The sequence below is a fragment of the Bombus fervidus genome, chromosome 3 (assembly GCF_041682495.2).
Source record: "Bombus fervidus isolate BK054 chromosome 3, iyBomFerv1, whole genome shotgun sequence".
Taxonomy (NCBI): domain Eukaryota; kingdom Metazoa; phylum Arthropoda; class Insecta; order Hymenoptera; family Apidae; genus Bombus; species Bombus fervidus.
In genome coordinates, this window is record NC_091519.1 from 12784012 (window position 1) to 12809368 (window position 25357).

Below are 25357 nucleotides of genomic sequence, written 5' to 3' on the forward strand. Positions count from 1 at the left end.
GATTATAAAGAAAAACGTAGTTAATATAGAAATAATTAATTAATTTGTTTAAATTCGCACATGAATTAAGTATTCCGCGAATTTTTGTTTTTATACTCGGAATTTATATTTTGTATATTTGTGTCTTTATATTGCAAATTCAAAGATTTGTCTCTTTTTGAAGCTACTTACTGAAATTTTATAAACCTAGATGACACGTAGGAAGATTTAATGGAAAATTTGTAGCAGTTTCCTCGTTACAAAAATGCTGACGTGTATGTCCCAAAGTCTCTAAAGATGTTGCACAGAATCCCTTCGTTTGAAGAAATTGACCATAAATTTTATATTGTTGCACGTGAATTACGATGCATCCTCGAAAAAACAGCAAATCCTTTAAGACGCAAGTTCACCGTTGCGAAAAAAAATGCATGAAAAGCACAAGGAAAAGACGTGGCTTGGATATTGAGTGAATAATTATATTTAAAAAAAATATATTTAAAATATAAAGATCGTACAATATTCGTGAAAAATTTACTGCAAATACAGTACAATATATAAATCGGCTGTTTACGCAAAATTCTTTATCTGACTTTGACATTTTCACGCAATGCTCTTCTCGACATAAATATTTTGCGCGAATTTTCACTCGCTACAGGAGTAAGTCTGCGAAAGAGAGAAAATAAAGAAAAAGCGAGATCCAGAAACAAGAACCGCTGAAAAGGTAAAGAAGAACGAGCGGTAAGTATAGCAAATAGGAAACAGCACGTGCTATGTTTGCGTTGGCTTGGTTACCAAAATGTGCAGTGACACAGACCAAGAAAATCCTAAGAAGATTTTCTGCTGAAATGGTTCAGAAAAATGAAAATACAGAACGTGATGGAGAGGAAGGAATGTAAAAATAAAAAAGAAGAAATATATAAAACAAGATTTTATCGAGAGAAATCCCCGTTAACGATTTAAAATATCCTTTATCCCGACAATTATACCTTCTATTATACCTGAAGATTTATTATACATTTATACCTGAAGCTAACAGACTCTTTCCGCTTATAGCCATTCTACGATAAAAAATTTTAGTCATAAAACAACGTAAAATTCAACGAAATCGAATGAAAAATATACTTGTCGTATCATTTCCTGTGAATTTTAAATGAATTATTATCAAAAGCAGACATCACGTCGATGCATATCGATAATACAGCATTTTCCATAACGTTTGCGAAACGATGTCGTCCGATTAGCTAGACAGTGGGATTTTTTCTATCAATGCAGCATACAAGTTGAGAATGTGAAACGACTGTCGGCCGAGCGACAGCCTGTAATATATTATATTCGGTGAAATCGAATTGATCCCGGCCGGATTTCGCGCGAAGTGGAGACGGCCGAATGATTTATTTTGTCCGGCGGCGGCGCGAATGCGAGCCAATGGAACATCAAACGCGCGCGAGAAATCAAAACGACGGAAGTAGGACAATGGACTCCATCGGCCGATGCATTTTGATGCACCGACCGTTGGATTTCGTCCTCTCGTGAATCCTTCTGGTTAGAAATCGTCCGGCCCACCATAATTTCATATATTCCTTTTATATGTTGCGCGCTATATATAAAACATTTTAAAAGTTTGTTAACACTATTATAAGATTCGATTATTTCGATCATGACTATTTCGGTAAAGTTCAAAACCAAGTATAATCAACGTCTTGTATAATTGATGTAATTAGACATCGTTGAAATAACTTACTTTATGAATAGTTTAATTCTACGGCATTTTTTTTTTTTTTTTTTTTTTTATAAATATATACTACACTGATTGGAACAATGTGAAATAGTAACGATAATTTAATCTTCATTCTTTTTTTTTTTTCTACATTTCACATGTCTTTTCTATAGCCTGTCCGATTAAATACATAATTATTCTGTTTCAGGTAAGTGCCTTTCTTAGAGAACCACATTATCCGTCACTCGATGTAAGTAATGATTATTATTTGCAATTTTTTGCGCGAATAACATGTATAATGTTATAATAACCGGCTTTGTAACTTATAACTTGATAATTCTTAAATTTATTTTAATGAAACTCCGGAAAGAAAGAAGTTTAGAAGAGAGACATGAAACGTTCCTTGAAATAAGATACGAAACAAGCGAGGCAACTAATTAAACTATAAATAATTGAGAATCAAAAAGCAAATAATAATTCCGAATGTATTCTTAAGATGATAAATCCGATTCTTACATTTAATTACGCTTTATACAAACGGGACTTGGAACGATTCGAAAGCTGTGGCCATAACAAAACAAGTTTCTCATCAGGGAATTATTAACCAGCCAAATAAGGATCGAGTCAAGTACGTGTAATTAGAAATTCTACAATTTGCCTGAGTAACCGCGCGAAATATCAAAGAAAAACTGCTTCGCCGGGAGAGGATGGCCGCCATCTTCTAAAACGACAGGGAATCTCGCTTTTACAAGCAATCTACGAGAAGCTTGCCTATCAGTTAAGGTTTCAAGTTATGCAAATTACGCTCCTCTGTACATACTTAGAGCAAGGCGAAAGGAGGAGCTTTCCGTTTACATTTCCAGCGTAGCCGGAAGAAACTTCCCGTTCGTTTGGTGCTGCTTCTTATTTCGAAATCGCTTCACCCCCACCTCCCCCGATAAACTGATCAAATTACGTTGCATCAATATTTCAACAACCGGTTGGTTACATAAATTTGCAAGCGTTCCCGCGACGACTCTTTTCCTCCGTGTTTTTCTACGTGTCTTCTTTTCCTCGACCTCTGTTTCCAAGGACGACACGCAGTGGACAAGAATCGAAATATTCATTGTTCGATTCCGATCTTCTTATTCGATGATTAGTCCGTAAGCGAATAGCGTAAATGTAAACAACAATTTCCCCAAAGATCGGTAGAGAATTAGGAAAAATTAGACGAAAGGCAGGTGGAAATCTAGTCACTTGAAAATTAGCTCACTCACTCGTTGCTCTTGTTCGTTAATTCTAGTCGAATAGCGTTTGTTACGCCTTAAATACGGCGGAATTTGAACAAAGGTGCGTATAATTTTTATCTCGAATTTTTTAAAATTTGGATAAACGATTTCTGCGTGGCGCTTACGAAAAAATGGGAAGATTGCTTCCGCCGTCGACGCTATTCGCTTAAACGTCGCCATGTGTCGTTAAACGAGGAAATAAATATTCGAGATGGAGCCAGGGAGTAGGGAAAATGCTAATAAATATTCGATAACAAGTTTCGGAGAAACTGCAAATCATATTATATATTTTTTATTTTTGTCGCGAATCTCCGTTCAAATGCCGCAGTGTGACGCGACCATCAAATTCTTTCGAACGCACGAATTCGCGAATAATGGCGGACACCGGTGTCCAGAGGCAGCTGCGACGAAATTTTTATCAAAACAACGAACGTCAAATATTTGTGACGCGATGTACCGCGGCGGCAACGTCACTTTTTACCGTGATTTATGAGGTCCGTCAGCCGTCATTTGTTCCACTCATCCCTCCATTGTAACGCTTCGTTCCTTTTTTTCTCCCGTCGTCGCTGTTCCAACAAGAAGAGAACCCTAACTTCGTTGGTTTAGCCTTTTAAGTTTTGGATTATATTGCCGTAACATTTTCAGTACAATTTTTATTCTACGTATTTGAAAACCGTTTAAATAACAATATATTCCAACAAGGGAGATTAGAAAATCCGGAATTACAAAATATTGTGAAATTTTTGCATGGGAGTAGAGTAGATCATTCATAAGACGAACCTATTTTCTGTCGATGCCATAATACAATTAAAGGGGGGTGAAATCATCCCCCGAAGCAAATGCTGAATTTTCTTTCGCATAGATACGAATGTTGAAAAGGTTCTAAGTATATTTGATCCATAGTTATAATATAAATAAGTATAATAACACTACAAGGCAACTTCAGATGATAAGGAATTATTACGATTATAGAACATGCGAGCTTCTCACAACCAAGAAACTGGTCACCTCCACTTTCTGCAAATTTCTCAATTTTGTTATCCGATCTATTGAGTATCCAAGTAACTAGCGTTCAATTTGTTGAAAAACAAGTGACTTTCGATCGAAGACAAGGAAAATACATCGTCAAGCATCCGAAGGTATCAAAAAAGTGTTTGAAATAAAAGGCATTCCGTTCGAGAAAATTAACTCGACTTGCTCGACTCCGCTAACCAAAATTAAAACATACGAAGTGAATGGCAAGTTTCTCGAGTGAATCGTAAATTTCGAAAGTAAATCGACAAGGTGGAATGAAAACTATAGAAGGAATCATCGAATGAATTATGAGAAACAATATTTAGTAGAAGCATTTAATTGCGTGTTTCTGGAGCATTTGCATTCTTCGTCGAATTCCATTCGTTTTTATCTACTCCTGACGATGCTATCTATAGCGAATTGCGAAAAAGCTGGAGTAGTTGAAAGAAGTTGAAAACAATAACGCGATCGAAACGAAACGAATTAAGGGAGATTGCCAAGGCTACATCATTCCTCGGGAAACGAGAAATGGAAGGCGGGCAAAGCCTCGGCCTCGATTCGTTCGTTCGAGTTGAATTCGAGCGACGTAGTCAAACGGTAAGTTTCTTCGTAGTCTTTGCAACGGAATTAAAGAAAATACGACTCGGCTGAAATGTTAATGAGTTCCCCTCGCTTGGCCGAGCCTCTCTTTGAACTCCTTAACCATGGATCCCCGCGAACGCGATCGAAGTTCCACGACTTGTTTATTACTCGGAGAAAAGCCTCTTCAATCGTTCTACTATTTCAAATGATAATACGCTTTTTCAGTGCCTGTATTCCCCTGTTCGCGTTGGTAATTTATATCCAAATGAAGATCGAGTGACGAATTATTTGTTTGATAGGCGAATCTATGATTCTTATACAGAATTATAGAATTGAGGGCTACAGGTGAGCAAAATTAATGATTAAATGTAGATTTAAAAAAAAAACGTTGATAATTAACCTTTAATAGTAATAATTTAATAATAAAAAGCTAATTTGGTTTCTCAGAGAACTTTGTGGATTTATTACCTGCTTCAAAAAATCTTACACTTTTCAACTGTATGTATATTTCATGTTAAAATAATTCTCTTCCATCGAGTAATATAAAAGTTGAGAAACTCGACTTATCATATTTTTCCTATGTGATCTTCGCATTTAATATTCGTCGCAGTTTTTAATATTTCCGTTTTAAATTCCACGTTAAATACTGTTCTTTAATTGTCGCAGGTTTCTTTATTAATAAGATTTTCTTCTCAGACCATTGTAAATTTTTATTACGGTAGATTAAACTGTTTAACAATTACACAAAGACGCTGATAGAAATATAATTCTGAAATATAATAAAAATGTAAAAATTTCCTGTTAATTCTAAACGCGTTTGAAAAAGAAAAATTAATCTCTCTCTCTCTCTCTCTCCCCCCTTCTCCCTCTCTGCTTAACACGTTAAAAATCTCGAGAGATTTAAACGTGTCCTCTTCAAATGGATTGTAAAATAGAGGAAAGTTAATTTTCCCAGTACCACCAGGGAAATCGGTCGTTCTATTTCCGACGTTAATGTAACATTTTTAATAGGCAGCGAAGAACATTTAATCACGTGGACCTGCATGAAACTAGAAAAAAGAACGCGTAAATTCACGGAAATCCGGGGGTATCGCAAAAATTCATTATTTTTCCAATCGCGTATTTGTCCTCTATCTTCAAACTTTATCTCCAAACTCCACTCAAGTTCCCATTATCACAATCGATTAAGGCATCAACTACTTCCATTGGTAACGGTTGTTGCATAAAATTACACGATTGTCGGAGGCAAAGAGTTCAAATTCACCGACCATTGCTGAATTCCTTTGAAATATACGCTCGCCAGGGCGTGCCATCTACGTGGCCCTGTATTTTTACATTTATATTACGTTCATACTTCTTGACTCGCACGGCCCAACATTAATTCACAACTGTACGCTGGGCGCGCCGTTGAACCAGCGTATCCATCACTGTCCATTACGAAACAGAGAATCGTCTTGGCGCAGCCGTTAGACGCGTCGAGAATCGAGCGGAATCGCAGCGACCGATGGCTCTTTTCAGTTTTTCTCCTCTTCTCCCAGGAACCCACGTATCGCCGAACGATTTCACGGGACCATGACTCTGTCATCTAAATTCCGCCACCGATAACACTCCTCTCCCTCCTCTTGCCATCTTTCTTCTCTTCTGTCCATTGCGTTCCTTGTTTTCTGTCTTTCCTTGTACGTTATTTCTCGCTATTTCTCTATCTATCTATGTATCTGCTATTTGTCTCTGCCGACTCTCACTGTTTCTTATTCGTTCGTTCTCCTTCCTTGTTTCGCCCGGTGAATGCACACTGTGCATTCTCGTTCTTCCTCCTCGACCGTAGACAGCAAGTCTCTCTGTATTTCTGTGGAATTTCCCCGAGCACCGACTGTTCGTTCATCCCCCGGATTCTGAGCCGTTGTCCCTCTCTCTTCATCGTGGCAGCCACCGCGTAACCATTGTCCCATGAAATTGGACGTCATTCACGTACCGGATGTCCATGACTCTTTCACAGGACGCGCATCGCGGCGAGACCGTAACGACCAGGAAGCGGAAACTACAAACGCGCGGCCGTCGATTTTTCCGCCAACATCCGCTGCTCTCGATTTCCGGCTACACGCGATTAAATTAAACGATCAAGTCGAAGACGGGTAATATCGTACGCGTCCTCAGGAGCCACGCCGATCAACTTGCGTAAATTTCTCGTAGCTTCTCCGTCAATTAAAATGCGCAGAGAAATGCCGATTGCGAACATTCTTTTCTAAAATTGATCTTACAACGTGTGCTTTTTTTATATACATAGACATGCTACGTTTTTATGGTAAAGAAATTCGTGAGAATAAATCGCTTGGTTTTTTAAGAACCACGATTACGCTATATGTAATTGCTACGTTAATTGAGAATTTCGTGCAAACTGAAGTGGATCAGTTTGGCTTCTGATAGGCTCGTTTAACCGTCTGTTAAAACGTGCAATGATTTGCATCGATACTTAGACGCCACGATGATCGAAAGATTTTTGTTTCATGTCAGCGACTCGAGAAAGTGTCGGTACACTTGCCATAGAAAATTTCGATGGACACATTATATACGTTATAGGGAACTCTTTGTATTAATATTGAAACGAGGCACGATTATCGTGATGATATTTGTAAAATCTGAAAATAGTTGAAAAATGTACGAGCACAGAAATTGCAAGACGTTTGTCGTAAGCATACACTTCGCAAAGGTTACCAAAGCGGACCGATCTCTATCACTAATTTATATATTTAAAATCACTATTCATGCTGTATAGTAATTTTTTACTAAGCACATATTTACATATAGCAATTTCATAACTAAGAATCTCCAATCGTAATTTCTCTATCTATTCTAATGTAATTTCTCTAATCGTAAATATGTGTTTCGTACGACTATTTCGTAACTTCTCTGTATATTCTTATACTTGTTTCAAACCTTATCAATATGATCATAACGATCGTATTATAGAAAATCTTGCCTACAATGCGCATGACGTATTTACAGGAGGTTTTCATAATATTTTCACGTACCACTGCAATTTTCTTATATTCGATCATCGATATCTATCAAAATTGCCACGATCTCGAAGGGGAATAAATTGTTCGGAACTACTCGTCCCTAACGTCCAATCGTTCTCGAAAATTTTCCAGCAGCCTAATCACGTTATCGAGGGATACAAGGGAAAACAGGCGCGGACGGGCAAATCCCTAGCGTGTTACAAGGCGCACGTACGCAGGTGGCAACGTTTTCGTAGCAGCGTGGCATCGTTTCGCGTAATTACTTAATCCGTTTACTCGCGCGCCAGCGGCCACGAGCGCGGAATACGAATTCGCGTTTCCAGGCGGTGGTCACTCGCGGCGAAATAATTGCGCTCGCAATAAATACACTGGCGGCTAATTTTATTCGCCGCGATGCTCGTTGCCGCGGTCAGTTATTAGATCAGCATGATGAACGAGCTGCCATGGCTGAGGACAGGGTGCGTGAAAGAGACGAGCGGCCGTTCCAGGGTACGTGCGCTTTGTCTCCGAATTCGCGGACAAAATTACCGGCGGTCGTAATGAATACGATCCCCCCCCCCTACTTTCTCATCTAATTGCACCGGTGTCATTGTGGCTGGTATTCTTTTAAACGTTCATCCGAATTATACATAGAAGAGAGCTCCCGGAAGATCGAGATCCCTGCGGTCCTACGTATCCTAGCACCGTGTTCTTCCAGCTATCAATTTATTTTTTCATAGAAACGAAACTTTGCCAGCTTTCGATCAGATTACTTTGATGTAGAATGCAATACTATCGAGCACGGATTGCAGTAAACAGTTATCATTCGTTTTATTAGGTTGTCCGAAAAGTGTCTTTCTTTTACAGACGCGTCTTTTACAACGATGCATTTTTATACAAACTTGAAACCTAATCTGTCGAACGTTGTGATTTTTATTTTGATAGAACAAAATGAATCGTACGTAATTCGATAAAATAATATAAAACGAAAAATGTCGTGCATTCATTGTCTCCTTATAAAACGAAAGAAACTTTTCGGACGACCTAATAGAAACAACATTCTGATACGTTTTATGTGTTTCGTTTAAGGAAGTATCTGTTGCACAATTTTTACGGAAAGGAATATTATCTTGGGGAACTTTTTTAAGAAGAAGTTATGGAAGCAAGTTATTTTACGACGTGTATTAGAAAAGGCTCCATAAGATAAATCAAAGTATCAAACTATTCCTACTATTCAACGTCGTAGAAACATACTTCTCTTCATTGGTTTCGTAACATAGACATAATGTACTAAAATTTGATATCAGTTTCACGAAAAACAAATAACTCGACGTTTCGTTAATTATTCGTACGCAAATCGCAAATTAATCGTTTCTAAAAGTACGATATCGGCGAAAGGGTTAACTCGGCCAATTTCAAAACCTAAAAACATAGTCAGTGCGGATAAAGGGAAGCATCGCGGAAGAGGAACGGTGCTATACAAGTGCTTGCGTATTACGCGTATCCTCGCGATGCACCGTGAAGAGTGAGCCAACGTGATAGCGTGATAGCTCGTTCATCACGACGATCTAATAACCCTGTTGTACGGAGGGTAGTGCGGCAGTGTGCCATGTACAGTGCATAGTGGCGAGATGGACGGCTCGCTTTGTTGCAGAAATTACGGGATTCCTGGCCTCGGTGGCGAATCAGCCGCTCGACCCCATCCTCTTTCGCTGACTATCCCACGCCTGACCCTTGGCCTTCTCTTCGTCGCGTGCCTGTCCATCGTGACGATCTCTGTCACCGGTCCTTTTGTATCTCTCCTCTTTTGTCTATGATCGGAACGAGTCACGTCGAAGTTCCACTTTTCGGCCGAACCATCACCAGCCGATATTTGTTCGGCTCGAACACGATAGAATCCGAAATATGCTGTTCTCTGACCACCGTCTCTTTGTAGCTTTTATGGCTGTGCTGTGACCGCATCCGGAGCCAAGTGCACGAACGAGCGCGAAGGCTGTTCTTTTGTTTGAATTTCGATCGTTGATGCAGCTATACACGGCGAGCGTAAATTCGCGGTACAAGCGAAGTCAGAGAGATTCTATGGTTGACAGTAAGGCGAAGATCAGCAACAACGACATTGCTTTGAAAGCTTCGTTTCCGAGAAAATGAAACGGAAGAACGAAATATTTTTGCTCGAAGAGATTACGATTGTTTATGATTTATCACTTTCGGTTGAAAATAGTAATCGTTGATTACAATCGATCGACTATTCGTTGCTAGTAAAATTACGTAGGATTATAGGGATGAATAAACAAAATAGGACTTTAAACAGGCATTATACAACAGGATTTACTCTACGAAAGTTCAATCGTAAATGTCAAAGTAAATCTATTCTAATTGGTTTCGTGCTTTTATTCTAAGATACGGGAGATTGATAACGAAAGAATTTAGTTGACTGTTTCTTTGCTCGCAATCGCATCTTCGGTATGTAAAGCTAATGCTTTGAGTCATTAAGGTACATCCTTTTAACGTCTCCATAAATATTCGCTAATGCGTTCCCAAATGGCACGTTTCTCTTAAACATTCATCAAACCAACTACCTTTTGCGCCGAATAATTGCGTGTTGCCAAACATCGACAGAATAAGTCGAGAAGAAAGAACAAGTCAACGTATATAACGAAGTCAGTGATTGGATAAAATTATTAGAGGCTTAAATAAGCTTAACCAAGTAGAAACAGATTTTACCAGTATATTCATGATAGCTATATCTAATTATACTACTAGCGAAATTTCAAAAAGTTTCGTATAACGCACACGTAGTAGGTACATTCGTAAGAACTTTCTGCAGTAAATGCACTTTCGTAAAACTTTCGAATATTTAAACTCTAAAAAATAACGAACATTTTCGACCTTATCGTAAACTTTGGAATTTTCTATTTTACGCAAAGATTGCTGGAAAATCGGTGGATTCTTGGATTGTTCTCGAGGACGCTGACTGAGCTTGCAATCGGATCAGGAACTGTGCCGCATTGCGGGGTGCAGCTGCCTCTTTCTTTCTCTTTCTCTTATGCTCTCTCCTCCTTCTGTTTGGTTTCTTATCGTCCTCTTCGAACGTGCATTGATAGCACGCTGGAAAGCATGTCATTTGAAGGATGCCTTCGTTACTTCGTCCTTTGCCCTGTAATTAGCACAAAAATTACGGAAGCCCGACCGTCATTGATATTTCATCGCCGAAGTAAATCCGACATGAAAGAAGAATATCGAACGAGCGAATTTTATGTATATCCCTGGGCATGCGACTGACAAAGTCGATTTTAAGCTCCCTAATTGCTACTTTATGTCAATTAAACGCAAACGTTTGTTTGACTGGCTCAGCCAAAAAATTCCTATAATTAATTAACATCCGTTATTTGTATCATTAAAAAGGCAAAATAAAGCTGGAAGCTTTATAATTTACAATAAAATTATTTGCAAGTATGCAATCGTAACGCACTGCTTTACGTGTTTCGTATTCTTCGTACGATAAATAAATTGGACGACATTAAAATTAGAATATCTTTTAAACTAATCTCGTTCTTTGACCTAAATGCACTATAATACTATTTTTTTTTAAGAGAATGAAGAGACGCGTCGATCGATATATACGATCGATTTGATATTTCAATTTGAGAAATAGAGACGACGTTAAAATTTCCAAAAATCTTCAGTTCTTGATTTTTACGAAATAACGTGAATATTAAAACAAATTTTGTAAAGAGAAAAATCAGTGATTGTTTTTATAATCGAATTATAATTCAAGTACAATATTCTCTCTTTATATAATAAGAAGGAATTGATTAAACAACGCATCTACTCGTCAAATAAATTATTTGCTTTTCTATGATTCTATTTGAATATGTATGTAGCTGTGTTATTTACGTAGTAATTCTTCTTATCTTCGCGTTATTAACGAATTCCTTAGCCATGTTTATCGACACGAGATATTGTCTTTTCCATTCCTTCCCAAGTCACTATCACCGACGATAAATCGAGGTCGAATCCGCCGCGGGAAATTTCATTCTCTGCTCAATTTATGCCCGTTCGCAGCAAACTATTCGCTAGATACGCGCTTGTAAACACTATTCGCGAGGACAGGCTATGGTGACTTACAGTCGAAGTTGGCGCTGAGCGAAAGAAGCATTCATGTGTTTACCATGGCGCCGACAAAGGAAGCGTGTCGCTGAAAGTTTATGAAACACGACGCAGTTTATCGCAGGAGAACTGGGCGCGAATCGGCTGCACACAAATTCCGAATCTTGTCCATATCCATAAATCACCAGACACTTAATAAAATATGGATACAGGCGATTTTCTTATTACAAAAGGTCGCACATTATGAAATAAAATAGCGTTTATTAATCGTTTATAATTTAAAGAATATGTAAATTGTGCGCAAAAGATTTCAAGGAAATATCTTATATTTTCCTTTTTTTTTTTTTTTCAATCAACTGCGTGTCGATATCGTCGTTTGAACTAATTGCAGCATCCTGTCGATTATTTCTTTGTAATATTTCTGCCGTGATTATCTTTCAACCTTCTCCAATAATTGTCATAACTGTGTTATGATAACATTGTCTATTTGCCTTGCTATTCTATTTATTATATGTCATTTATAATAATTTGTCTGGAGAATTTTCAAACAGATGCTTATGGATGCAGTGAATTTTTAAATGTTTATGCCGATTATATATCGTACGTGTTTAATTTCGCATTCGATTATTATCGTAAAGCGGCTACATATCACAAAATTAAACAATAGAATAAAGCGGGAAAATTGGATTCATGTTGTATTGTTATAATAACCATTGTTGAAAATGAGTAACAGTCCGGTGATTTATGAACAGTGGTGTAAGTACATCAACAATTGTCACAGACGATTTCTAAATGTGCATTGTGTGGTTTATGTAAAACATTCTGAAATTTCATTATCATTATAACGAGATACCGTCATTATGATCGTATTGACGACGATACAGATTGACGAGCTCCGCTTTTTATCAATTTCTCAGTTTCATGTTCCAGATATATGATTAATATTGAACTTTCCGAAAATCAAATTATCCGTTTCAATAAATTCGCATGTTACAAGAAGATTTCATAAATAACTTTGAATAAATTTGAAATATTAATCATATTACATTAAAATTATAAATTGAATAAATTTTCATAAATAACTTGAATAAATTCCAAGGGAATTTTTAACAAATTGAAGTATTCGACACGTTCTTCTTTGCTTTCCGATTTATCAGCTTAATCAACTAATTACTCTTTTGAGCAGTTCAATCTTATCAAAAATATCTGCAAGTTTTTAGTTATCGCAAAAACACCAAATCTGATATCCGTCATTTTCACGGTATTGATAATTCTACTGTTGAAATCTTGCCTTATTTTCCGTTCTTTATTTTTAAATAATCGTCATCCAAGTCGATTAATATATGCGCAGTCACCGATACCATTACGCAAACAAAATGCAGCAAGTAAAACAGCGCGCACCTCGCAGCCAGATGATTTGTCATCGGTCCGGTTTTCGACATGCACGGGCATAAATTTCGAATTGCGGAAGGAGAAACCGCGCGTCGTGCCACGACGTTTCCAGACTGGACAATTTATGAAATTGCAGTACCGAAGTAGCTGAATATTTCCCAGCTTCCCGACGACGTTAAACAACAAACGCTTTCCCTATTTTTCCAATTGTGGTTCCAGAGAACATCATAATAAGTTGTAATGTTTCAACATTTCGAGAGAGAGAGAGAGAGAGAGAGACAGACAGACAGACAGACGGACGGACCGATGGACGGACAGAGAAAGTGCATATATTGAGAGAGTAATTTCATTAGTTTATCAGTTAAGGAGCTTAGTATATGTTTACCTCATTCTTGGCGGATTATTGTACAATCGGACGAGTGATATAAACGGCATTTCTGTTGTTGCGGATAGGAGCTTGTGAAAACACGTTTCGTTCGGTTCTCTCTGTCAGTTTCTCCGCTGTTTACTATCTATCACGAAGTTAGAATAATCGATACAAAGAGTGGAATTTATTCCTATACGATAGAAAATATTGTTTTTCCTTCATTGAAAATAAACATTCCATATAAACTCGTCGACCAAATGATCGTCAAAGATAATTTTGATCCAAGCGAGATGATCGATTACTACTCACAAAAAAAAAAACATTTTGTGTCACCGATCGTTCCGAGCGATAAACCTGCGCGTGTTCCGATCGGCACGATTTCGATTTGACGAGAAGTTTCGTCACGATTCGGCGTATTTCGCGAGGGACAGATAAAAGAAAAGAATTTCTCCTTGTTCCTGGCGACAAATCGATTCCCAATCGTTTCGTCTCACGAAACGCTCATTACTCATTTCACGAACGAAAAAACAGCGGCAAGTCCGATTCGCGTGATACGGGAAAAGAAGTCGTTCGAATGATTTGTCATCGATACAGTCCTCGTAACGGGAACGTGAATTGCCAGAGTAATAGCTTCTTTTTCTTCTCGTCGATCGTCAAAATGGTTAATAAAGGTAACAGCTTATTTATTATTTAGCATTAATTTTTTTGATGTTAATGTAGACAAATAATTAAGTTTGATAAATAAGTGGTAACGTAATACGACGTGTACAGGCTCACAATAGTATTTGAACATTTGCATATACCTTTTACAAAATTATTGTGTGTGTTATACGAGACATTTTGTAATTTTATTAGCGCTGTTATGAGACTGTCATGATTATATTAATGAGTCAGTGTAAGTAAATATATTTAGAATATCTCCTTTCCTTTATCAACCGATATTGTTGAGACTTTGAGATGATTGAACGTTTCGATGAAAGCTATTCAAAATACCGAGGTCCCACTGTGTATCAAAGTTAAATAATAATAACCATTATACGATAGAAAATTATCTATTAAAATTAATTATGTCAATCGAATGAATGTGGAATAAATGTTTTAAAACTAACGTTATTTTTCATAATTATACATCGTAGGATACACGTATAAAATCTTGTAAAGTAAGATGAAAAGCTTCATGAAAGCCATGCAACATGAACATTTTTACACGAACATTTTCGTAGCTCTGCGACAAAATTCCGAGAACAAACGTTAGAAAAAAAGTTTTGAAAATATCAGGATATTCGAATCGACTGAAACGATACCGCGTGAATTGAATGAATCGTTGACTACATACGTATCGTTAAAATCTATGAACAATAATGAAGCAGTTTCTAATTTGATAGCGAAAGGTCGTTTACTTTTAGAAATTAATGAAAACCCGAAAGTACATTGCGACCGCACGAAAGAAAAAGAATATGGTCGCAATGTAGGATGCCATAGGCTACGGTGCGCCATGTACTGCTGAATAATTTAAAAGCAGGTAATTCAGTACGTGGTCGTATCAAAGCAACTAACTTATCGGCAAAATAAAATGTAAAGGTGTACGGCGAGCCAAAAATACGTACGTACGCTGTACACGAGACGCATAAATCTCGGAATAAATAGAAGGTTGTTCGTTCTGTTAAAACTTTGTTTTTACGATGTATCTCTTACTGATGTAAATACATTTTCTTAATCAAACTAAGAAACGATAATATCCTTATTTTTATAGTACAATTAATATATATATATATTACTTTTAAAATGTGTAAAAATAAAAAGCAGTGCTTCTTCGAAAGTATATGAAGATTTTTTTTGCCCATTTCTGGCAAGATATGTTTTAAAATTACAAAATTACCGATAAATCGAGCTACAACGTTTATCTTTCATAATCATCGTAATTGTAAATACGATTAAGATTTCGTATTATATTCGAAATGTGATATCACAGTTGACATAATACCGCAAAGGATAATCTTAAACCTATACATGTAGAGACAATGCGAGGCAGACTCGCGAGACTGCCTCACTCGATGGCTGCCTTGTTTCCTTGTGTCATCACGTGACGTAGTGTACGCGAGGCAAACAAGCGAGGCAGGCTAAACCGTAGTTACGCTTTTGACAAAATCGTACGATAATCGTGCAAACGAAATAATTAAAGAGGTACTTTGGATCTCGTTGAAAAATAGACGATCTTTGGCTCGCTCTGATCCAGCCTCACCCTGACGTGAGAATAGCTTAAGGATTATTCTCTCGAGTACTTGGACAATGCAAAGAATCGCTACTTTCAAAGGAAACTCACGATAATATAACTTAATCGTCCCATTGAATCGACGATTACGCGCCAAAGGTCTCCGTGTGCAGTGCTATTAAATAAGTTGTTAGAACGTTTAATCGAGCTGGTGAAACTGTCGAAGATATTTGGACTCAGATCGAACATCTACAAGACGATAGCTCGTTCCCAAGTGGCCTTTCATCTCTGCTTGGTTCTTCCACGATGTGTATGTATGTATAACCAGTGCCTCGTTTCCCTACAGGCGTAGTTAGTGGTAAGGTGGTGCGTTGGTCCCTCGAGTACCACAATTCAATTCCAAAGCATTTCGCTTGATTTACAGACTCGACCGTACTAACCTTGGCTTCATCATGTTTCAACGATCTCTTCGTACGCTTACCGTTGTAATATTTAACTTGTAATCAGATTTCTTCCCTTATCGTCAACTTCAAGTCATCGTATATTAAGGTATGCTGCACACTCGACATTATTGCGTCCCGAATCACGCGCATCGCTCACGGGAATATTCAAATGCTTTGAAAAATTGTAGATTTCAATCTTGTTGCACATGCACTTTGCACTTGCGTTTCGTAGTTGCGCTGTGTCCTTGCACTTTGCGCCGACGTTTCGTGAACACTCCAATCTACTTCTTCAGGACAGGCCTGAAACGGAGATGCGGTTAGAACTTGCGAGTTGAGTTATCGGTTTGATCAACCGACCAGAACATCGCGCGGTACAAATGGAAACAACGGAAACCTTCAGCTTCAGGTTTGCTCTGAAGAAATAGACTGCAGTGTCTACGAAACGTTGGTACAAAATGCAAGTACAAAATACAAATGCAACAGGATTGTTCTCGAAAGATCAATATCCTGATGTTTACAAAAATCTTAAAAACATTAAAAAAATTCCATTAATACTGTAACGAGACGTTTTCACAATTTGCTTAGAAATGCTTTTGTACAGTTTGTTAACCGATTCAACGGTTTGCAAAGGTTCGTGAACCACTTGTTCCACCAGTGAATACATCACTTTAGGCAAACACCGGTGGCTTTGTAATGCTCCAAAGTTGAGAACGATGAATTTAATTTTATCAAAATTTTAATTATACATACATCATCATTTACGATATACGTATGTGTATAAATAAAACGAAAGCCTATATTCATCGATACGATTGTCAGCAAAGCCTCTGAGATAATTAGCGAGAGGATCAGTCGTTCGTTCATACGAACATATTATACGTGCATAATAAATAATATTTCTGTTAAACATCTTATAATTCATGCAAATCTGGACTATTCCTATGCATTTATTTCTGCTTAATCTTTATTAAGACAGGCTCAAAATTGTTGACGAATCGCAACGACCATATCTTTAAAGACAATTGGAAATTAGTTAGGATCGCGTGTCAGAGCCTGCGCCACGTTTAATATATCTCGTTAGTGTCAACGAGAATGTCAAGAGCAATAAAACAGTATAGCGACCTTTTACATTATACTTAACAGAACAGTATTGCTTTCTTGCCTAACAGTGACCATTTCTGCATATCCACGGTTCGCTTAATTACAATATTATAGAACTACTTTCGTGCATACTATGTTTATTTTAATCTAATATTACGCATAGGCATTAAATACTTTACGATTGCAACCTGTTCTCATAACTTCTACTAACTAAAAGTGTTACGACCGTTCGCGAAGAAACGCGTCAGCGAAAAAAAGCGTCAGCGAGAGGCATAAATTCTGATAATCGATGCCGTGAATCAGTCGTTTCCCCGTTTCGATTAGGATAGCAGAGATAGTTCAAATGATTGTAATACTAAGCTTCTATATTTAACAATATTTAAAATTATAATTAACTCGTTACAAATGATTAGTTTGTTATTGTAATTCGACTCGACTTTATGATATTTCTCGACGTATTCGTTTGACTAAGCGACCTAGATTTTATTCCTCTGAATCTCTCGGTGCAGTCGGTTTTGTATCCGCAAATGATACTGACTGCCCTTCGATTTTTTCCTTTGTTTTCTCTGGAGGATGATCCCTACCACGCTTGGGTTTCGTAACCGTTCGCGCCTATGCTATCTTCTTTCTGTAAATAAAATAACGAACTGTGAACCATCGCTACACTGTGTATATATCGCCGAGAGACAGAGACAGAAATAGAGGATGTAACGTTTATATCTCCTTGAACAGAAGCTGATAAACGAAAGCGTAGGGATATATAACAGTTTCCCTTGCAAAAAAGTTTCAGTACGGTAGTAGATGCGCGTAAGCATCAAACAGCACTAGTTCAACGTGCAATTAGTATACGTAGATTCTGTCAAAGCTTAGAAGGATATAATATAGTGCTTGAAAGGAAGCATGGAGTTAAATAAGCGAATACAGGAAATCAACCACTACATTATGTGTGAAACTGTACTAAATATGAATTTGGACTCGATTGTATTCTACGATGACGAATGGATCTTGTATAATGACGACGGTACGTATGAGTTCAGCTGGTTAAATGAAAATCGTAATTCCAAAAAGAACAAAATGCTACAGCTTGGAGTTTGGTGGAATAAGTCTGGGATTATCGATTATTTTGTTAGACCACCTACAAATTTAACGAACGTACTGTTTTCTAATTCATTTGAAAACGTAAATCTAAAGCTGCGTGAGTCCAAAAGTATTACCAAACGATATAATTTAATGATAGACTTTACAAACCCAGAGTTCACTTTGGATATATATAAATATATAAAAGAAAGAAACTTCACGATTCTTCCGTTGACACCGGAATCTGAAAAGGACTCGCCAACCAGATTTTATTTGTTCAAAAAATTTAATAAACATTTTACAAATAAAAAAAGGAAATATAATGGAGATGTAATAAGAGCGATGGAAGACTTTTGTAAAAAAGATTCCGCATTTTTTGAGGTAGGGGTTCTTACCTTTGCTGGCAATTGCATGAAATATTACAATAAAAATAAAAAATCAGTTAAAGTTCCACAAATTGCAAGTGAGTTTGACTTTATAATAATATATTTGATATTTAATTTAATAATATATTTGATTAATAATATAATGATATTTATATTAATACATATAACTTTTCAGATGCAAAATTTTAAATTAACACGAAATTACGCCTTGTGCTATTTGAATGCTTATATTTAATTAAAACACTTTATTATGCATGATACTTTCGTGATTGTTACCAGACTTGGTGTAAATCTATATGAATAAACAGATTTCTGTCAATAAATCAAATAAAAGAAAATACTTATGCTTGTACCGATAAATTATTTCATATTAAAAACATTATTCTAACGTTTCCGAAGTTCCCATCCTTATATTTTTTAACTCGATCGAAAATTCAAACATGCAACCTTCATATTATAAATACGTCAGAAAAACTTCCTTTAGTATCATTCAAATATTTTTAGTCTCACGACGTGGTTCAAGTTCCGTTTGCGAACACAAACAATCGCAATGCTATCCTTTTACGTCTTGCGCCATAATTTCGCCATAATTATATCTCGGGAATGCAACAGAGGACCGTTTACCAATTACACACCAGTTAATATCGGAAACATATCGTTCACATATTACAAACGTGAGTGTATTAGATTTTAATGCAGTAACGCCGTATAGTACGCGCGCACGTATGAATATATGGATACGGGAACATTTGTTTCGATTCATGCAAAATGCTACACCGAATTTGCTGGACACGTTCGCACAAGTTCTACACAGGGATCATTACAGCGCGTTAAAATTGTCATAAGTTTGTTCTGCTACGTGGTTCCGTACCAGCAAATACAGCTATACTCGCAGTAAATCGAGAACCGAGCAAAGCTGATAATTAAAATAAGAAAAGACTCGATAGTTTAATATCGGTAGCATAATATAGTTTAGACTTTATCGAAATTTTAATAGCTGAATATAATACATCTATAGTGGGACGTAGAAATGTTTAGACACTTGAATCTTTGGTAATAATATTATGTGTGTTATGCAAAAGATTTTCTATTACATACGACATGATACGACTATCATGATTGCATTGATAAGTTGGAAGGAAATATAGAAATAACGAAATAAATAAAAATATGCAGAAAATATTCATAACACCATTGCACTTCGTAATAGTTACAAACTTATCTACATACATATAGTCGATAATAATACTAATGATATTTCCCAAAGCCTCGTAAAAATTCGTAAAAATTTTGTATGGTAAATATCCAGATACAGTGATATTCTTTATAAGTATGCTAATTATGTACATAACGAGAGAAAGAATTCTCGTGCAGAATTGTACTTGATACCATTGAATCGTAACTGCTATCCCATCACCCAAGCAAACTTATTTTTAATGATTAAATCAACTGTTCCTGTCCTCGAGTAAAAAATTTCAAAAATATCACTTGCATCCCATTCATCCAAACGGCTTCTGTTTCTTTCGTTTCTTACACTTCGTATATTATCCCCTTTAATTTTTTCTTCCTTTACCTCTTCCTTTACTTTCCACGTTTTTATCACCATTCTCGCCCTTCCTTTTTAAGGCCGTTTAAGTACCTTCTTTCTCCGTATTCTCAACAAAACGCAGCACGCCTGGAAAATCCCATTGACGATGGAAGAGTGCTTCGAATTTCGATAGGATTTGTTTCGTGGAGACGCGCCATTATGCGGCACGAAATCGTGAAAAATTACCACCGTGCTCGTCGATACACAAACTTAGATCGTTCTAGAAGTTTTCTTTACCGTTTCACGTCGATGACGAATTTGAAATTTTCGTGCCACTCGCAATCTCAATCATTTCGATTATGCTGTCTGTTGAAAGTTTCGTGCAAATTAAAAATGCCACTTAATTGGATTTATCTCTACAATTTATCTCTACGACTTGACAAATGCTTGATACGTAATACTTTAATAATTCAATTACTTTGTTATAAATGAGATTTTACGTTTTTGTAAAAATTGGTAACATTGCATTATCTACAAACGTGCAATTCATTTATATTTCCTTCTTCGAGACATTAGAAATACGCCGTGATATATTTTTAATAAACCAAACCCCTAACTGGGAACTACTTAACCGCTAACAACTTAACATATTATTTAACTTTAGGCTTAGGATATGTTTCGATCCTTCTTTTGCTAGCTACTAGTTATCTTAATTATTTCTTCGTGTGTCGTAGTCCTTTGTTATTTCTGCGGCCGAAACTAACGACGTTTGAACCCACGTTTCGTACATTTTTCCTTGTTTTGACAAATACATTCTTCTGAAGTTTGGCAGCAACTTACTGGAACACCCTGTACGTGAACACACATACAATTGCCCTGGATATATCGAACCCTTATGCATAATGCATTAAGGGATGACGGGAAGTATGGATATATTACTCGCCAGAGGCCAATGTTATTCTCCCTGGCGTCTCACTGGCTAATGTTGATAAGGAAGAGCAACGTGGTCCCGACGAATATGTGGGACAAAGACAAGAGACGTTCATTAAGGCGAACCCTATGTTTTCTCCTCTCTCTCTTTCTCTCTCCGTCGGTCTGTGTTATTCTTGCCGCTCTACTCCGTGAAAAAGGGCGTTTCCTGAAATCCCGTGAAATCGCGTTACAATTCCGTGCGAAGAAAGCTGGCCGATTATTCGCGGTCGGAGAATACCATCGGAATACGCAGTCCTGGTAATTTCTTACAACGCGGTTTTTAATCTTCGCCGCGTCCCGATGGTTGCCACGTGCGACGAAACAATGACAGAGAAAGAAAACGTTCTACCGTCAAGGGAAAAGAAACTTTGTGTCCCGCGATTTCTACGGAAAACGTTGCTCGTATTTTACGGCGTATATTTTTTAGACGATTCAGAGGATGATTGGGAAATTGGAAATTCGAGTATTGACGTTCATATCACGGTCATTCCATAAGCCGGGTCGCTTTTTCGAGCTGAAATGTCGATGTACAGTGCTACTGCTGCTGTTTAATCTTTCTGTGTACTTCTCTAACTGTTAAACGAAATTCTGTCTCAATTACAGCTCCTAGCCCTTTGATATCAAACGTTTCCTGTCGATTGGATCTTGATTTATCGGAAAGGTTGAAAATCACGTTCGACTTTTTTGTTACGCTTAAAACATGTGCCGAATACACGTCACTGGTATCTTTAACGACATCTGTAGCTGCATTACTCTTTTTCCTTTCACCTTAATTTAATCTAATGCTGGAGATGAATTTCATTGATACTCGTTCTTCGACATTTTTAAAAGTAGAAAATATCCTTCCAATTGATTCGAATGCGTGTTTTACATACGTACTCGTTCAAAGAGGATATCTATTCCTCGGCTCTGAAGGTTCGCAAGATGATTCTTTTTCTGCCAGTTCAGCAACGACGCGGCGATCTGACCGGGCGAAGAATGCAGATTAAAGTGTTTTCTATAAACAGAAATTTTCTTTTAGTATAACCATATTGTCCATGTTTCTTTCAACCACCACGCGTCTTGAAAATGTCTGGTGATTTAAGAAGAACGCATTAATGCGAAATGTCTCATGAAACTCGGGAAAAGAGGAACTGAAGTGGTTGATATGCTGGAAGAAGCACGTGGGGAGAGTGATACGAAGCCAGCAACCATTTACAAATCGGTGAAAAGGTCGGTAGAAGGAAGAGAAGACGCGAAAGATTATGCTCGCGAGGGTCGACCTTTTACCTCGCATGCCGATGAGAACATTGAACGTGTTCATAATCTTGTATTATCAAATCGGCGAATCACTGTCCGTATGATTTAGGAAGTGTGCACATAATTCTAATTCTTTTTTTTTTCTCTTTTTAGAAACGCGAACATTTAGTGCTAGGATTGTGCCATGATTTGCTCAGATGTAATTCTATGAGATTTTTGAACAGAGTATAATTGAAAAATATAGGAAGAAGTTTTTGTAGAAGATACGTCGTTCATATAAAATTCGATAAGGAGCACAGCTTATAGGAAAATCCTATAGATTGCTAAAATATACATACAGCTGCTAAAATATATAATACAGCTGCTACTAAAGATATTTGCACGTCATTGCATTTATCGTTTACAGAGTTACGTAATTAATTCGGCCCAAGGAACCGGTGAAGGATCGTGCGAATGGATCTGGCAAGTTAGACTTTGGTTGGTCGAAAGTTTGCATATCGATTCGCAGGGAATTTCAAAGGCGCAACCTTCGTCGTATTTTTCGAGGCATGAATTCTGACCATGCAATTTTTGGCCGACAAGGGCAAAAACCCATCGAGACGGCTGTTCCAATAGGGAAAACGCTACGAAACATATTTTTGGTTGGTTCGTTATCAATGGACGGGTCTATTCGCTGTACCTTTTATATTTTTATGACGGCCGACTCCGAGGAATTGTGGCTTTTTTTCGGGGGTAACGTTTCGAATGCGACTTCGGCTGTGATTAAAATTTCGCGTATTTTTAAACGGCTTGCTCTTAATGAAAACATTCACCCTCCTTTTTCCGCGATTGCACCACACGATCTCATGGCACGCATTCTTCTCTTCGTTACGCTGTAATTTCCGGTTTCGCTCTCGAAATCGTCTATTTGATCGTGGCTTTTAACGTTTGAATCTGCGGCTTCGAATGTATCCCTCGCGGAACGTTCAAGAATTCTAAACATCCTCCACTTTTCTGACATAATCAACGATGATACAACAGAGCTTTAAGTGCTGCAAATACACCGAGGCTGTGATTATATCTTCGGGAAATGAAACTATTTGGTTGTAGCATAATATATCATTAAATGTCATTTAACGCGCATTTAACAAGGTGTTTCATTTATTTAAAGATCATAAAACTGTGTTTCGTTATTTTAAAGTCAACAGTACCGACGTTAAACCAATTTGTAAGTTATTCGTCGTTTTACCACTCCTCGCATATTATTATTCGTTTTTATTGAAAAAGCTAATATTTCTACTAAGAAAGATCTAATACAGTTAATATCTATAGTTAAATAATAAATCCATAATACCATGAATTGGCAGAAAAATAAATATAAATTATAATTGAACTTTTTCGTAAATGACCTAATACTTATGAACAGACTGTATATATCCCTTTTTATACCTAAACGCCAATAACTGAAGTTGGTATTGATAGGAAAGTTCCTTTAAAAATTGTAATCAAAGTTTTTCCTAAGCTTCGCCTTTTTTTCAAATCCTACATTTAAATCTACCAAGACAATAAGTATTGGTTTGACAACTAAGTGATTGCAGATTTTGCCATTGGGTGGTAATGGCAAAATCCGCAATCACTTAGTTGTCAACCCAATAAATCCTGTATGGAACGTTCGACACATAGGCACCTGTACAATGGCACGTACCTGTACCTAATTATTTTCGTTCGTGACATACACAATATTCCTAATAATATTTCTCAGTGATAATCCCTTTTACACCTGAACGCTGATAGCTGAAAAACGGTTATCTGAGAAACACGAAACACAAGGTAGAATACCGCAAGATAGATGAGAAGAGAACCGAACTACGGAAACAGAGCTTCGGTTCCCTTGGTCGAAGCCAGACGAATTTTCACGAATAGAGGCTCGATTTCAAAGCCATTAGGAGCCGTGCAAAAGTACGAGCCACGGGGTTACAGCTTCATCATTGATCTTCTCACAGTGGCTGAGAAGAGGGGTTCATCCTCTGGCTGGCCACAACTCATCGTTAACACCTAACACGAATTCGTCCCCTAGCCGTTTATTCGCCCGTCTCCCTATCCTTTTGCATGTACATCTACGAATCGTGCTGGAAACGAAATGGGAGGCGAAAGGGTTTCTATAGTGACCGCGCACGCTGATAGGTTTTAAAGGTAACACGTGTGTCCACATCGATTTTCAATGCTGGCTCGCTAAACAGTATCTCGCCAGGACTATGTCCTTGCATAGAATTTTGATTGACTCGGGATGTTTGATCCTAACTGGCAAAGATAAAATCACTTCGATGATAAGTTTCACTCTTTATCGATAGCGATACTGATCTCGATACGGAGATTCGTGGTAGCTACAGTGGCTCGTGAACACATTTGTACGTTTAGAGAAAGTTTCTATGAATTATGTACCATTATATATTGTTACGTGTAATTACGTATTATAATATCACGTGTGCTATATAAATATATCGGTATCGATACGATCGCTAGTTGTACGTATAGAACGTTTTGAGGTTTCATTAGCACTAATGAAACCAGATTGTCATGATTATGTTGGTAGAGTTTGGAACAAACGTTCGTGAATTGCAGCCACGGAGGTTTCTGTAGATTATCCAACTATAAAGAATCTCTTTAACGTTAAAGACACATATATTTGAACAAAATATCAGAAAATTGTTATTGGTATTCATGATCTTTCGTTTCAGTGTCGTGTTAAACATCTTCTTAAAACATTAGATATTTTTTTCGTTTACCACGCGTGCAGAACAAGATCGAAATCTGAACATTTGAGAACCGCAGCAGGATTAACATATACAATTTGCGAAAGACGATTACCGTTACAACACACGCGTTTACAGGAACAGTGGCCTAACACGATTAATCTCTACAATTCGCTCTCGTTAGTCGCCTAACAGCTATGTTTGTCGAAGTCAACTGCCGCACGTGCGGTAACGCGAACTGC

General features: G+C 37.3%; 1 protein-coding gene and 1 long non-coding RNA gene across 2 annotated transcripts in view; both read left to right on the forward strand.

The window, feature by feature from the left end:
• The window catches only part of LOC139985667 (E3 ubiquitin-protein ligase MIB1-like), a 159531-nt gene that overhangs the window by 48101 nt on the left and 86073 nt on the right, over positions 1-25357 (forward strand). The gene's annotated exons all lie outside the window — the stretch shown is intronic.
• LOC139985458 (uncharacterized) lies at positions 12871-14404 on the forward strand. Its single transcript, XR_011799415.1, has 2 exons — positions 12871-13232; positions 13515-14404. It is a non-coding gene; the product is annotated as an uncharacterized lncRNA (long non-coding RNA).